A 14,786-nucleotide genomic window follows, 5' to 3' on the forward strand; every position below is an offset into this window, starting at 1 on the left:
AGCTCGCTTTGATTCTGAATGTGTTAGATGGAGATAATTGATTCCCAGCCTGTGTAAGTTGATCATTGTTTCCCCTTTTCCAGTTTTGGTCAGGATACCACGGGCGCCCACCCCGTGAGCATGCGCACAGGAGCACACATGCTCCTGGTGCTAACAAATCCTGTTTGCAATATAAAATCTACCTGAGGGCATTTAGGTGGGATTTAAACAACAACAACAATGGCGATATATGTTCCTCACTTACAGTGAGTAGATTCTATCAATTCCTCAATTTACAGACTATAGGTGACAGGGCTGCTCTGGCATTGATAACACTACAACATGCAATGATATTCTATTTTTCTATTTTTAAATATTGCTAAATGAGTGAAGTTCTTCCATAGAAACAATTCTGAAGGCCCTCCTGGGAGAAGGCATCCTGTTTTCTGATTATCCTTTAATTGGTACACAATATTTCACTAATGAATTGGAAGCATTTTCTATTCTGTGTTAATCATCTTTAAAAGAAAAAAAAAAACTTGAAGAAAATTTTAGAAAACTGAGCAAAGATGGCAAGATTACCTATAAGTACATGAACCTAGTAGTTAACCCAGGGAAGTCTACTCAACAAAGAGCTATTGAACTTAATCTCTTTCAGTGTTTGTTCAGTTGAAATGGTGGTTTTATCTTTACCCTGACTTTTATTTGTTTGGAATGTTCCTCTGGCAATAATGCTGTATTCTGACATATAGTTATTTTATGGTCCTGAGGATTGAACCCAAGGTCTCCTGCACACTGGGCAAGCCCTCTTCCACTGAGCCACAACCCCAGCCACTAAATACTAAGTTACATTGTTGTCAGAGGTTTAGGCTTTGAACAGAAGCCATGTGAAACATTTCAAATGGAGATGGAATTCCTGTGGCACTCGTGGAGGGACAGGCAGAGTGTTGTGGCCACAACAGAGAGCATGGGAGGGAAGGGAGAGTGGTGAGCCCTGGGCATCACATGGCTACTACAGGCCCCATGAGGGACACCTTCAGGGACACACAGTTGCAATGGGGGCAGGGAGGTGTTCAGGGGCCTGCTTCTCAAATAATTGGAGGTGGAGCACAATTTAGGTATTGATATGAAAATGGTCTCTTTCATCTCTGAAGGTGGTTGCTGCCTGGAGACACTCACCCTAGAGAAAAGAGACTCCAGAAGAGATGTCCTTACCAAGTGAAGTAGACCAAAGAAAAAGAAATTTTATTTTAAGAAATCATGAAAAACAATGTAAAGAATTGAAAAACACCATGTATCAAGCACCCACGCCTGCCAGTCTCTCTGCTGGTGCTTTCCAGTGCTGCCTTATCTGATGCCAACTAATTCTGTGAAAGGGCATTGCCAGTATCATTCTGTACATGATTAAACAAAAGCTCAAGGTATTTAAAAATAACATTTCTAAAATCACAAAGACAGTGATGGTGAATACTTTTATGGAAATTCATATCTTTCTGACTCTATGCCTTGATCCTTCCCTTGGCTTCTGACTGACAACTTGCAAAGCAATAACAATGGATAAGACTAAGCAAAGGGAATGCAGGATTTCATTGTGCTGTTCTTACAACTATTGAATAAGTCTGACTTCTTTTCTTAAACGAAAAAGTAATAATTATGTAAAGCCAAAATTTGGAGAGTGGAGGAAATCTAGTACATGATCTGTCATGGTCATCAGAAGATGGTCTGTCCTGGGCATCCCTTTCCTGGGATTGCTCCTGACCCTCATTCTCATAAGCATGTGTGATAGGCAGAATTCTAAGTGGCCACATACTACCTTCCTAGTGTTGCTGTAACAATGTACCACAAACATGGTATTTAAAACACTGTGGTGGCTTCAAACAACAGAGGTTTATTCTCTCACAGTTCTGGAGGCTAGAAATCTAAATCAGCAGGGTCACCCTTCCTCCAAAGGCTTAAGGAAGATCTCTCTTCACTTCTTCTAGTTTCTAATGGTTGCCAGTGTCCTTGCCATTCTTGATTTGTGTCTTCGTGACTTCGACTCTTTTTTGTCTTCATATGGCTTTCTTCTTTGTGTCTCTGGGTCCAAATTTCTCTCTTCTTATTACCATGGTTGGATTTAGCCCCATCTTCAATCCAGTATGACCTCGTCTTAATTTGATCACATTAACAAGGTCCTATTTCCAAATAAGGTCACATAAGCTGACTTTGCAAGGACATGAAGTTGAGGGCAACACAATTCATTAAGCACAGTCTCCCGAGATCTACACCTGCTGGTGTACATGCCCCACATAGTGCCCTGCCCTTGAGCACCTATAAGTATGATGGGGCAGTCACCTGTGTTCTTATGTTACATTACAGAAGACTCCTTTGCTGTTGTTGGCTAAGACTTCTCCTGATAACTTTGGGGAGAAGGACATGGTCATGTGTGAGAGAGTCACATGGATGGGACCTGAGGCTAATCTCAAGGATCTGAGAGCAAACACTAGCTGACAGCCAGCAACAAAGTGGGACCTCAGTCCTACACCCATAAGGAATCAAATGTTGCCAACAACCTGAATGAGTTTGAAATGAATTTTCCCTCAAACCCTCCTGACAAGATCCCAGGCTGGTGAGACCCAGAGCAGAGGACACAATTGGGCCTTCTGGAATGAAATAGTAATTAAAGTGCATTGTTTTAAGCTGCTAAGGTTAGGATAATTTGTCATTCAGCAATAAAAATAAATGTGTCATCTTGGTGGCTTTGTTCCAAGATTAGTCTTCAGATGGATCAAACAAATGGTAGAAATGCAAAATTTATAAGAAAGGCATCGAGGCTGGGAAACTTTGCATCCAACTCAGTTTTGCTTTCCCATTTAGAACTACTCCAAATGGTTCCTGGCTTTATCATGTCTCAGGCATTATTGTATATGATATATCCTTCCCAGCCATTTGCCTTTCCTCCCCTATAAGGAAACCTGAGTTGGTTCCCACTATTTGTGATCAAAAGAACTCTAACTAACACAAAAGTATAGAAAGAAAATGTTCTGAAAGTTTATATTATATTGGTTACATGATAGGATGAGCCTAAAAAATGAAAGATACAATCTTTAAAGAAAGATTTCAACTAAGAAAATTAGTACCACTAAGAAGTGGAGGTGCTAATTGTGTTTTATTAATCAAACTAGTTACCAGGCTATGTACTTTACATAGAGAAGCCTAGTTAATCCTTGAAATGACCTTATCAGTTAGGTCTGATACTATTAATTGAATTTCTCATTGACAGGCTTAAAAAGTGACCACATTAGGATCTTACCTAGGTCTGTTTGAATCTAGAATCTAGAGAACCCTTTTTTTTTTTTTTTTTTTTGGTACTGGGGATTGAACTGAGGGGCACTTTTGAGGGGCACTTTACCACTGCACTACCCCCCCCCCCCCAGTCCTTTTAAAACACTTTTTTAAAAATTTTTGAGTCAGGGTCTTGCTAAGTTGCTGAGATTGAACTTGAACTTGTGATCCTCCTGCCTCAGCCTCCAGAATAGTGAGGGTTACAGGTATATGCCACTGAGCCCAGCTAAAGTCTGCTTTTAAAATCACTAATCAATCCTGCTTCAAACAAAATACTTAGTGCCCCACATCAACCCCAATATTAACACATTTTATACCCAAGATAACCTAATTGTGTTTGAAAATGCTTTTTAGAAAATATGTGTAATTTATAGTGCTCAATAAACATTGACCAATATGAGGATATTATATTGATAATATATATTAATCAATTTTAATACATATTACATTGATAAAATAGATATAAAGATATCTATTTTATGTGATTTAATGTATGTTCATTCATTCAATAAATATTTTTATCTGCCAGGCTTTATTCTAGGGATGTGGCCCACAAAACAGATCAGATTCCTGCTCCACAGCCTTCACATTCTTGATAGGGAAGACAGATATTAATCAGATAAAGGAGACACTACTGAAGAATGGTAAGTGCTGAGAAGAAAATGGAACAGGATGAAGTGATATAGTGACATTAAACTCAGTAGTTAATGGAATTTATTAAAGAAGAGGTGCTATCTGAATGAAGGGGTGAATGGCAGAAAGGTCCAGACAGAGGTATGAGCTAGAATAGAGTCCCCATGGTGGGAACAAGTGTGGTACCACTGGAGGCCAGTAAGACTTTGGAAGTAGGTGTGATAAGGTGATGAGGTCAGAGAAGCTGGCAGGGTCTGAACAGGTAGAGCATTGATGCCAATAAGAGGAGTTGGGTTTTTACTCTAAGTGTTGCAGAAAGCCATTGATAGATTTTCAAGCAAAGACCTGACCCCACCTGATGTACATTTGTATAAGATCACGTGGGTTGCTGGGCAGAAAATGGACCATAAGAAATAGAATCAGAGAGGCCTGTCACAAGGCAAAATGTCTAAGTCCAGATACATTGAGCATGTCATGGATTGATGGTGTTGTAATACAATTAAAAGAAGTGGATGAATTCAGAATGTAATTTAAGAGCAGAGCTGAAATAAGGAGGGGTCATAGGTGTAGAAAAGTTATTGTGGGCTCAATGTTTTTAATCCCTATCCCCCCAAATTCAATGTTAAAATCATAACTGCAATGTGATGGTATTAGGATAAGGTGCTTTGGGGAGGTAATTAGATTGTGCAGGTGGCATCCCAATGAATGGGATTAGCGCCCTTATAAAAGGAACCCCAGAGAGTTCTCCAGCTCTCTTTCTAGCATACGAGAATACAAGGAGAAATCACCAGTACACAAGAAGAGGACCCTTAACAGATCCTACTGTCACCCTAATCTTAGACTTCCAGCTTCCAGAACTTTGAGAAAGAATTTTCCATTGTTTCTAAGTTACTTTGTGGTATTTTGCAGTAGTTAGCCTGAACTAAAACAAAAGTGAAGAAGAAAAACCTGTTGACTTGAAGTTAAGAAAATGGATAATGGTAGCACCTTTAACTGAGTTATTGAAGATTGGGAGAAGAATGGGTTTGGCAGAAGAAACCAAAAGATCTGTGGATAGGTTCGATTTAAGATGCCTCTTAGGAACAGATTATTAAATTGTCCATTGCACACTCAATGTCCTGGCAATGCAGACTGCAAATAAAAAGACACAGCATCCACACTCGAAAAGATCAAGATGATATAATCATGTTTGATATGGACAAAGGTACTCTGGCTGTGAAATAGCATTATCAGTACTATTCTATTATTACTACTTTAAACACATTGACAAAAAAAAAAAAGCCCTTTTGATAGTCATTTGATATTCAGCACACACATCTACTCTGGTGTCCACGTAATTGCAGAGTCTGTCAGTGGTAACGTGAACAGAAGGAGCTGGGGAGGCAGATTGGAGGGAGCCAAATCTGCGTCCTCTCACATTTCATCCTGACTGCTGACTAATATCCGCATATGGGAGGGAATTTCCGCTGATGTCCTGGTTCTTTTTCTAGCCTCACTTCCCACACGACCCTGGGAATTGAGTACTCTGACACTGGGGCTCTTCCAACCCCTTTTTGGAGTATCCCAATACAATAAGGTATTGGCTAAAACACTGACTCCATGGTGTTCACATTAGAGAAGTTCTGAGTTTGAACAACTGTGGGAAGTAGATTACAGCTTGTTTTTGTGGAATTAGTACTGTAGAAGCTTTGAGAATCATAGTGAAGATGATAAGAATCATTCATGATATCCTCAACCCTTAGACACCCTTGATGTTTGCATGTGTTTTCTTTTGCATGTGCTCGTATACATATTTCGCTTCTTTAAAATTGAGTTTCTTACTTTTTTAAACTTAAAGGTATATGTACTTCCCCACATCATTACTTTTCTGATATATGATCGACAATGACTGTGATCATAGGAATATTTCACAATTTTAACCATCTCCTACTGACAGATATTAAGCCTTTTTTCACATCTTTGCTCAAATAATCCTGTGATAAACTCCTCAAAATATAAATCTTTGTATATGTATCTGCCTCATTTTTAAAAATTTTAACTAATTCTATTAATTTCTAGAAATTAAGTAACTAAATTAAAAAAATTCACAAAAATTTTAGGGCAAATCACCTACCACCAAGATTATGGTAGCAATGATGACAAAAGCTGTTTGAAAATGCCCATGTCACCATAGTAGCTTCATACAAAGGGATGAAAGATCTTATCAGTTCAGAAAAAAAAAGAGAATTGGCATTTTGTCTAATATGTTTGAAGATGTTTTTAAATTACAATTTGATTTTTAAAACTTTTGGATATCTTTTTGCCCACTATCATAAATTGATATTTTAATATTTATTATATTAGTGAAAGTTTGATTATTGATTTATGAAAGCTCTTTATATAGTGACCAATGAAAACGTTCAAAGTGATATAGTTCTAAGATTTTCCTAGTTTGTCCCTTACCTTTTAATTTATACTTTTGGGTTTTTTAAAACTCATGCTTTTTAATCAAAATTAATAGCAGATATTTTAGAGTCAAATCTAATACTAAATCCTGGCTCTGCCTCTTACCAACTATGCCCTTTCAAGTTATTTAACTTCTCTAAGCCTCAATTACCTGATTTTAAAACTTAATATAACCATGCCTATGTGAAAAGATTGTGATAAATGAAGAATGAAATAATAATGATGATGAGAACCTTAACATTTGTGCCAGGGCTTGTATACTCTTTTCCATAAAAGAGTATATTTCTTACAATGACCTTATGGAGAAGTCTTTGGACATTAGGTCACATGACATCTGAGAGAATATTGAGGTTCTGAGGAATCCTTTTGAAAAGCAACCTGCTTAGTTTTGTTTACCCCAGTGTTGCCAAACATTTAATCACAGAAAGTCTTTTTAATATAATACTATTAATTTTACACAGTACTGGCATTTCAAGGACAATGTTAATTTTAAATTAAATCTTATTTTGAGGTAATTGTAGATTCACATGCAGTTTTAAGAAATGATACCAGAGCTGGGGAGATAGCTCAGCTGGTAGAGTGCTTGCTTCACAAGCACAAGGCCCTAAATTCGATCCCCAGTACCGCAAAAAAAAAAAAAAAAAAAAAAAAAAAAAAAAAAAAAATGATACCAAAAGTTCCCATGTATCTTTTTACCCAGTTTCCCCAGTAGTACAGTAACATCTTGCAAAACTATAGTACAAGCCCACATCCAGGACATGGACATTCACACGGTCAAGAGATAAAACATTTCCATCCCCAAAAGGATCCATCATGCTCAATTTTTATGGCCATCCCCACTTCCCTTTCACCCCACTCCTTCTTTAAGATGCCTTTTTCCAGAATGGATGCAACATTCTACATTCCATCAGCCACGTATGACTGACCTGATCTTGCCACAGCCTCACCAGCATTTGGCACTATCACTGTTTTTTAATTTAGACATTTTGGTAAGTGTGTGTATATGGCATTTCCTTGTGGCTTTAACTTGCATTTCCTAATGGCTAATGATGGGTGAACATCTTTTTGCATACTCATTTCCCATCTGTTTATCTTCTTTAGTGCAATGTCTCTTCATTTCTTTTGCCCATGTTCTAATTGAATTATTTGCCTTTTTAAACTTGAATCTTGAGAGAGATTTATATATTCTAGATACTAGTTCTTTTTCAGATATGTGATTCAAAATATGTCCTTGCTCTGTAGTTTGTCTTTTCTTACTTTTAACAGGGACTTTTGTAGAAAACAAATTTTTTAATTTTGATAAAGTCCAATTGATCAATTATCATTTCCTTAGGTTTAGGACTCTGGATGGCAGGTCTTTTCTTTCAGCATTTGCTAAATGTGCCTTCTGGCCTCTATAGTTTCAGAAGAGAAATCCACTATTACTCACATTATTTTTTTCCTTGTAGACAAGGTACCAATTTTCTATGCTGGATGTCAAGATATTTTTGTCTTTAGTTTTCAGTAGTTCAATTATGATGTTTCTTGGTGCAGGTTTCTTTGGGGTTTATCCTTTGGGGGGCTTACACAGCTTTTTGAGATCTGTTGGTTCATATCTCTTGTTAAATTTGGAAAGTTCCTGCCATTATTTTCTCTAAAAGTGATTTTCTATTAAAACCTAGACATTTTCATATTATAAGATGTTGGATCTTATTTAACCTCCTGTTTTTGGTGGTTTCTGACCCTGCTGCATGTGGAAGGAGGGGGCCAGGTGGAGGTAGAAGTTCATGTTCCCCTCTCAGCTTCCACAACACCCAGAGGGGCTCTCTCATTACTGCTGAATGGGGATGGGAGCTCCAACTTTCCATGTGGTTTCTATTAGCAACTTTGCTGGGGGTGGCCTTATTACCACTGGCCTTATTACAGTCCTGCTTTTCACCAGGTCTCCTATGACATCATTCCAGAGGGAGGTAGGGGGAGCCTCGCAGCTGCAGGGTAGGGTGGAAGTCCAGGCTCCCACAGGGTCCCCACTGACACAGGGGGATGGGGAGCAGCTCATTCGCAGCTGGTGGGAATGAAAGTCCCACCTCCTGCTTGTTCTTCTCTGACATCACCCTAGCAAGAGCATTGAAGTGCCTCATTACAGCCTCTCCAGGGTGGAAGTCTACCGCCCACACAGTCTCTCCTGGTGGGGCTTGACAGGGGCCATGATTTTCCTGTGATGTTTGACTGTAGTGGAGTGATTATTATCTACAAGTTTTTGTCTCGCTGGGCTGCCCCTTTTCTGGCCCTTTAACTAAAAAGAGCCAAGTTTGTGTTGGGAATTTTGTTGTTGTCGTTGTTATTGTTGCCTATGTCTGTTAGCATTACCAGATTGCTTCAGTTCCTGGTCTAGGATGGGTGAGCCAAAAAGAAACCCCAAGGAACTCACTACTGTGTCATTCCTCTGATCCCATGCTCCTTGACTGGTATGCATTTTTTCCTCTAACTTTCAAACTCTTAGTTGTGTGGTCTCCAATATGCAGAGATTTTAGTTATACTTATCAAAGGAGGAAGGAATAGCACATCTGCTCCATCTCCCCCAAATCAGGAGCTTCTCAAGGACATGCTTTGAGGAATGCACTTTATCATGCTTCTCCAGTATGTTGCAACATCCCAACATGTAACTTATTGCTTACAAATGTTAACGTGTCAAGGATTGCAAATGACTTATTCTGATAGATTAGATACAATTATCCCATCTATTAGTTAGTTTTTATAGGAAAACCAATCACCCCAAACTTAGCAGCTTGAAACAGTAACCATTTATTTAGCTCCGAATGGGTCAGAAGTCTGGTTGGGCTCTCCTAGGTACTTCTGTTCTTGCCCCAGCTTCCTTCTGTGTATGATCTGCTGTGGTGTGGCTTGGTTCTCTCATACTTAAAAGTGTCTGGACAGAATAGCTGACTTGGGACTGGGGTGCAACAGCTGGCCAGACTTGTTCACATAGGGAGTTAGGGGTTCCAGAGAGAGAGCAGAAGAATGCATGGCTCTTGAGGTCCGGGCCTACCTCTGGAACACCATTATTTTACCTCATTCTGATGGCCAAAGAAAGGGACAAAGTCAGTTCAGATTCAAGGTCAAGTGGAACCAGACTCCAGGTATCGATAAGAGAAGCAGCAAAGTTACTTTATAGAAAATGTGGATACAGGAGTGGTGGAGAATTGTGACCAGCTTTTCAATCTACCACATCCCTATTTTAATGTTGTCTTGTTTGTTTGCACATTTGCTTCTTCCCTTTCTCCTCCTCCTCCTTATTTTTCTTTTACCAGGTATTATTGAACCCAGAGACACTTAACCACTGAGCCACATCTCCAGCCCTTTATATTTTTCACTTTGAGGCAGAGTCTTACTAAGTTGCTTAGGACCTTGCTAAGTTGCTAAGGCTGGCCTTGAACTTGTGATCCTCCTGCCTCAGCCTCCCAAGAGGACTTTCCAACACATTTTCTTGAGTAGGAAAAAAAGAAGAAAAGCTAGTAATTGCTCATAAGCACATTAGGAAAACATGAGAATGTCACATGCATGAGAATTACAGGTGATAAAGGAAACAGCTGACAGTCAGTAAGGGTGATCGCCCTAAAATGCAAACCTGATCATGTCTCTCATGAAGTGAAGACTCTAAATGCCTTCCCAATGTCTGCCAGAAATTCTCCTATGAGTTTGCCAATCTCTTTCCCACCTTCCTTTCTGCCCTCCACTATTCGTATCTGCTCACAGTTCTCGTGCCCCTGTGTGCTCTATCCTCTGTGCTTTTTCTCTGTCCACAATACCTTTTCCCAACTACCCCTCAACTTTCTTCTTCATCTGGTCAGTTTTCCCTCCTTCCAGGCTTAGCCTATGGGTCAGGCCCTTCACGCATCTTCTTTGGCTATTTCTTCCTCACAGACTAGATTTATTGACTTCTCTCTGGCTCAAAATGCTTTGAGTATTTGACTTTGTGTTGGTCAGCTTTCCATTACTGTAACAAAGTATCTGAGGTTATCAACTTAAGAGCAAGAAAGTTATTTTTACTCACAGTTTTGGAGGTTTCAGTCCAAGGTCAATAATACCTGTTGATTTTGGGTCAGTTGGGAAGGATTTTGTTGTGGCAGGAACATGGCAAAGAAAGCTCTCACCTTCTGGAGACCAGGAAGGAAGACAGCAGGGTCCTGCAATTCCTTTTGAGATCACACCCTCCAATGACCTGACATGTCCTACCAGGCACTAGCTTGTAACGATTCTCTCACCTCCCCATAGCACCATGGGCTGGGGACGAAGCCTTTGACACATGGGCCTTTGAGGAGCATTCCAGATCCAAACTATAGCATGCTAATTGAGTACTTGTCAAATTACATTGAAATTATCAGTTTGTGAAACTCAATAGACTGAGTTTTGGGGGAGACAAAGTCCAAATTGAGGAGGTTGGTGTTAGGAATTGAACCCAGGGGTGCTTTATGTACCCAGTCCTTTTTACTTTTATTATGAGACAGAGTCTCACTAAGTTGCTGAGGGTCTTGCTAAATTGCTTGGGCTGGCCTTGAATTTGCAATCCTCCTTCCTGTCTCAGACTTCTAAACCATTGGGATTACAGGCATGTGTCACCTCACCCCACCAGAAAGCCTGGTCTTATTCAACTCTGCAGTCAAGTGCCCAGCATCATGTGTGTACTATTGATTAAATGATGTAGCAAGTGCTGGTGCCCCATCCTTATCTCTGGGGCTTTGGCGCCTTACTATACCCCAGTTGGAATTTCCATAGGCAGATGACAATTCTAGTTGTTCCTGTGATAAATCACTGTGCTTGTTTCTTTAGCTAAGGGGTGGAGAAAATTGCTTTCTATTTGAAGATGATCTAAAAAGAAAATACAGTTACTTTTATATGCCTAAGCCAAATGGAAACAATATATTTATAGTAGTGTTTATGGTTTGAGGCATACTGTGGTCTTAGTAGGTAAGGATTCAGCTTTGGAATCAGGGGCTCTGGATTCAAATCTGCTTCTCACTAGGCCTGAGATAGCAAAGAACCGACGTCATCTGTAAAATGAAACTAACATAACTGGGTTGTTAGAAAGATTAAATGGTGTAATCTTCACAACTACAAAGGACGTAGAAAACTATTATGATTATTTTTGTTTTCAGAAGGTTTTGGCTAGAAACTTGCATAACTATACATAATCTGAAAAGGGAATTTCAAGGAGATCATAAAGTGAAAAAAAATCAAGAGTATTTTTTATAAACCAAGAAAGGCATCCTTGCACAGAAGCATAGACATGTTAACTTCTTGTATTTCATAATATCCCTGATCCAATGATCTTTGGGAGTTAAAAAGATTGAGTTAAAGGGAGCAATAATCTCAGAAATAGAGTGGAGGCTTTAAGGAGGTGTTGTGTGTGTGTGTGTGTGTGTGTGTGTGTGTGGATGTGGGTGTGTGGGTGTGTGGATGTGGGTGTGTGGGTGTGTGGATGTGGGTGTGCTTTAAAGGACTGGAACCTTCTTTGCTGAGTGCTCTGTAAACAAGCTCTGTTGGATTAGCAGAGGCTGCAAAAAAAATAAGGTGACTGAAATCAGAACCGTCAGTATGCTTGGGAGTGCCGTGGTTTCCAACCTGTTCTAAAAGCTTCTTATGTAAAACAGAGTTAGCAAAACTGCTCAGGTTTGAAGCAGGAAGCATGCCCACTCTGCTTTTTTCAGAGCACTCATCCTCTCCCCAGCACATGGTGGAATTGGAACTAGGAAACCTGAATTCCAAACCCAACTATTCCACTTGTTCAAGATCAGCTGTGTGTGATCTTGAACAAGTACCAGCCTCTCTGTTCTCAATTCCCTCATGCATGAGATGAAGAGGCACTAAAATTCTCCTTCCATTCTAATAACTCTGCTTTTCTTCATCTTCCTGTCAGCTTTTTTCTGGATCCCTCCCACCTCTCTGAGATTTGGGAGCCCTACCTTTGGCCTCCACCTTTGGCAAAGACTATGTATTTTTCATATCTAAAAGAAGTCAGAATTCTCATGATAACAAAAGGGCACTGTGTGTCTTGTGCTGTGGAAGAGAGTATAGATAGTGCCCATCCAGATTCACATTGTGGTTTGAGAGAAACTTGAGGAGAAATAAACATCAGGAGCCGCAGAAAAGGAGCCAGTTCTGAGGGAACACGGACAGGGTTTCTGTGAATGATTTGAACATTGATATCATCGAGCAAGCAACGTGTGCACGTAGGTAGCATCAGTATTTGTTGCATTTAAATCCGTATCTTGAATATTTTCCGCAATAGTGTAAGAACAGTGGTCCTCAGTACCAATTCAGGCTTTCACATCCCAGTCATTCCCCGCCCCCACCCCACATTCACAGAGAAATGTCAAGTTCGGTTGCTGTGGGCAGGGCCCAGTTTCCTGTAGGTGGGGGATTCTGAACTCAGCCAAGGTTGGAATCAAGGCATTCAGAGAACTTTTGTGCCTGTCTGCTTCTTCCTGGATACAGGTTATTTCCATACACCCATCAAAAGCAAATAACCAAACTGAAATTCTTATATCCTTTACCTGACTAAATCCAGCTTTCAGTGACTGCCATTGCTCATTCAGTCTTATCTGACTCAGGCTTAGGACTTGGCACACAAAGTTAATATTTACACTGTTTACAAAGCAGTTTGATAGGCACCGGGACCCAGGCACGCAAAGGGGAATTTGCTGCATCCCAATCTCGTTTCAGTTCCCTCGTTGCAGTTCAGCAGTCTGTATGACAGAATTCAGGGACTTTGGACTATCCAAGCTTCAGACATTGTGAGGCCCAGATTATAACTCCTAATAGTCAATAATGTATCTGTTTAAGAAAGCAAAAAGTTTGGAGGTACAGGATAATATTCTCTAGCTGGACTTGCTGGCACCTGGTGACTTTGTTTACTTGCTGTCTGAAATGACTGGCATCCCCGTGCAAACACTGTCCTCCCAGCAGCTCTCCCTACATGATTAATGCAAACAGGCAGATAAATCTCTGCTCACTCCTGAGTCGGAGCATTCCCTGCAAATTAACACACAAGTTTTACCTGATTTGACTGGGAACGAAGATTTTCTCAAACTGCTGTCCATCTGACAGCACTGCAGGGCTAATTCTGTCCCTCCTCTACAGTAAACCTCTGTGGGGGCTGACTCTGTCACTTTGCTTAATTTAGTCAAAGAGCCCTTATTCCCATAATAGTCAGCTTGTTGGTCACAAGTAATGCTCCTCAGAGGCTCTGCATAGTGGACTCACAAAGTGACTTCTTGCTTTCTTCCATTCCAGTAAGACAAAAAAAAAAAAAAAAAAGAAAAGAAAAGAAAAGAAAAAGAGTGTTGGAAATTAAGAATTTCAATTATGAAGGGATCTACTATCGGATTCTATGATGAGTTTTCAGTTCTACTCCAAAGTTTGTCTTTTATAAAATATATAATGCCCTCCAATTTGGGAAGACAGAGTTCAAGAAATTATTTCTTAAAATATCCATTTTCTTTGCCTCAATAATTCCATTCTCAGAGCTTTATTACTACCTTCTTTCCCTCTTTTGTGAAGAAGGAAGGAAGGAAGGAAGGAAGGAAGGAAGGAAGGAAGGAAGGAAGGAAGGAAGGAAGGAATGAATGCAGGCCAGCAGGCAAAGAAACTTGATACACATGTAAATGTGCTTCAAACAATACAAAGATCAGTCAAGTCAATTGTGCTATATCAACTTGATGGCTATTATGAAATTTTGATTATGAAGAGAATAAAATGACATGAAAATACTATTTACTTAAAAAAGAAAAATGCAACAATATATCTACGTTATGCATTGTAAATATATTTATCTATATAAACTATGAAACAAAAAAAACTGACATTTAGTAGCTGTGGAAGTTTGAGGGCTTTTTTTCATTTTTGAAATTTCTGTTAATGTTCCTACAATATTGTTTCTGCAATAAAAAACAATATCATCTCTTTTGTGTGACAATTTAAATGTTTTCTTGTAAGTATGATTTAACACTACAGTGTTCTCTAAAGGGTATAAACTCATTCTGTTCTGTGAAGGCTTGAAGTTTCTTGAAGATTTAATATATGTATTTAATATTTAATATTTATAACATGGGTAGAACGTATATATCATTATCACTTGTTTGATAAATGAAGGCTCAGAGGTGCTGGAACATGAATGGTTTGACCAAGGTTGTGTCATTTATCAATGACACACAGGAGTGGAAGGAAGACACCATAAATCCCTGAGTCCCGAAATTAAATCCAGTTCACAATATATACTGTGTTTTCCGACGAGTCTGATAGAGTTTCACATATTCTCTAAGAATTTTGGTGAACACTGATCTTTTCAAGTTTCCTTTTATTTTTAATTGACACCATAATTGCACATACTTCAGGGGTACAGCATGATACTTCAAAGACTGATTTTT

The sequence above is a fragment of the Sciurus carolinensis genome, chromosome 8 (genome assembly GCF_902686445.1).
Source record: "Sciurus carolinensis chromosome 8, mSciCar1.2, whole genome shotgun sequence".
Taxonomy (NCBI): domain Eukaryota; kingdom Metazoa; phylum Chordata; class Mammalia; order Rodentia; family Sciuridae; genus Sciurus; species Sciurus carolinensis.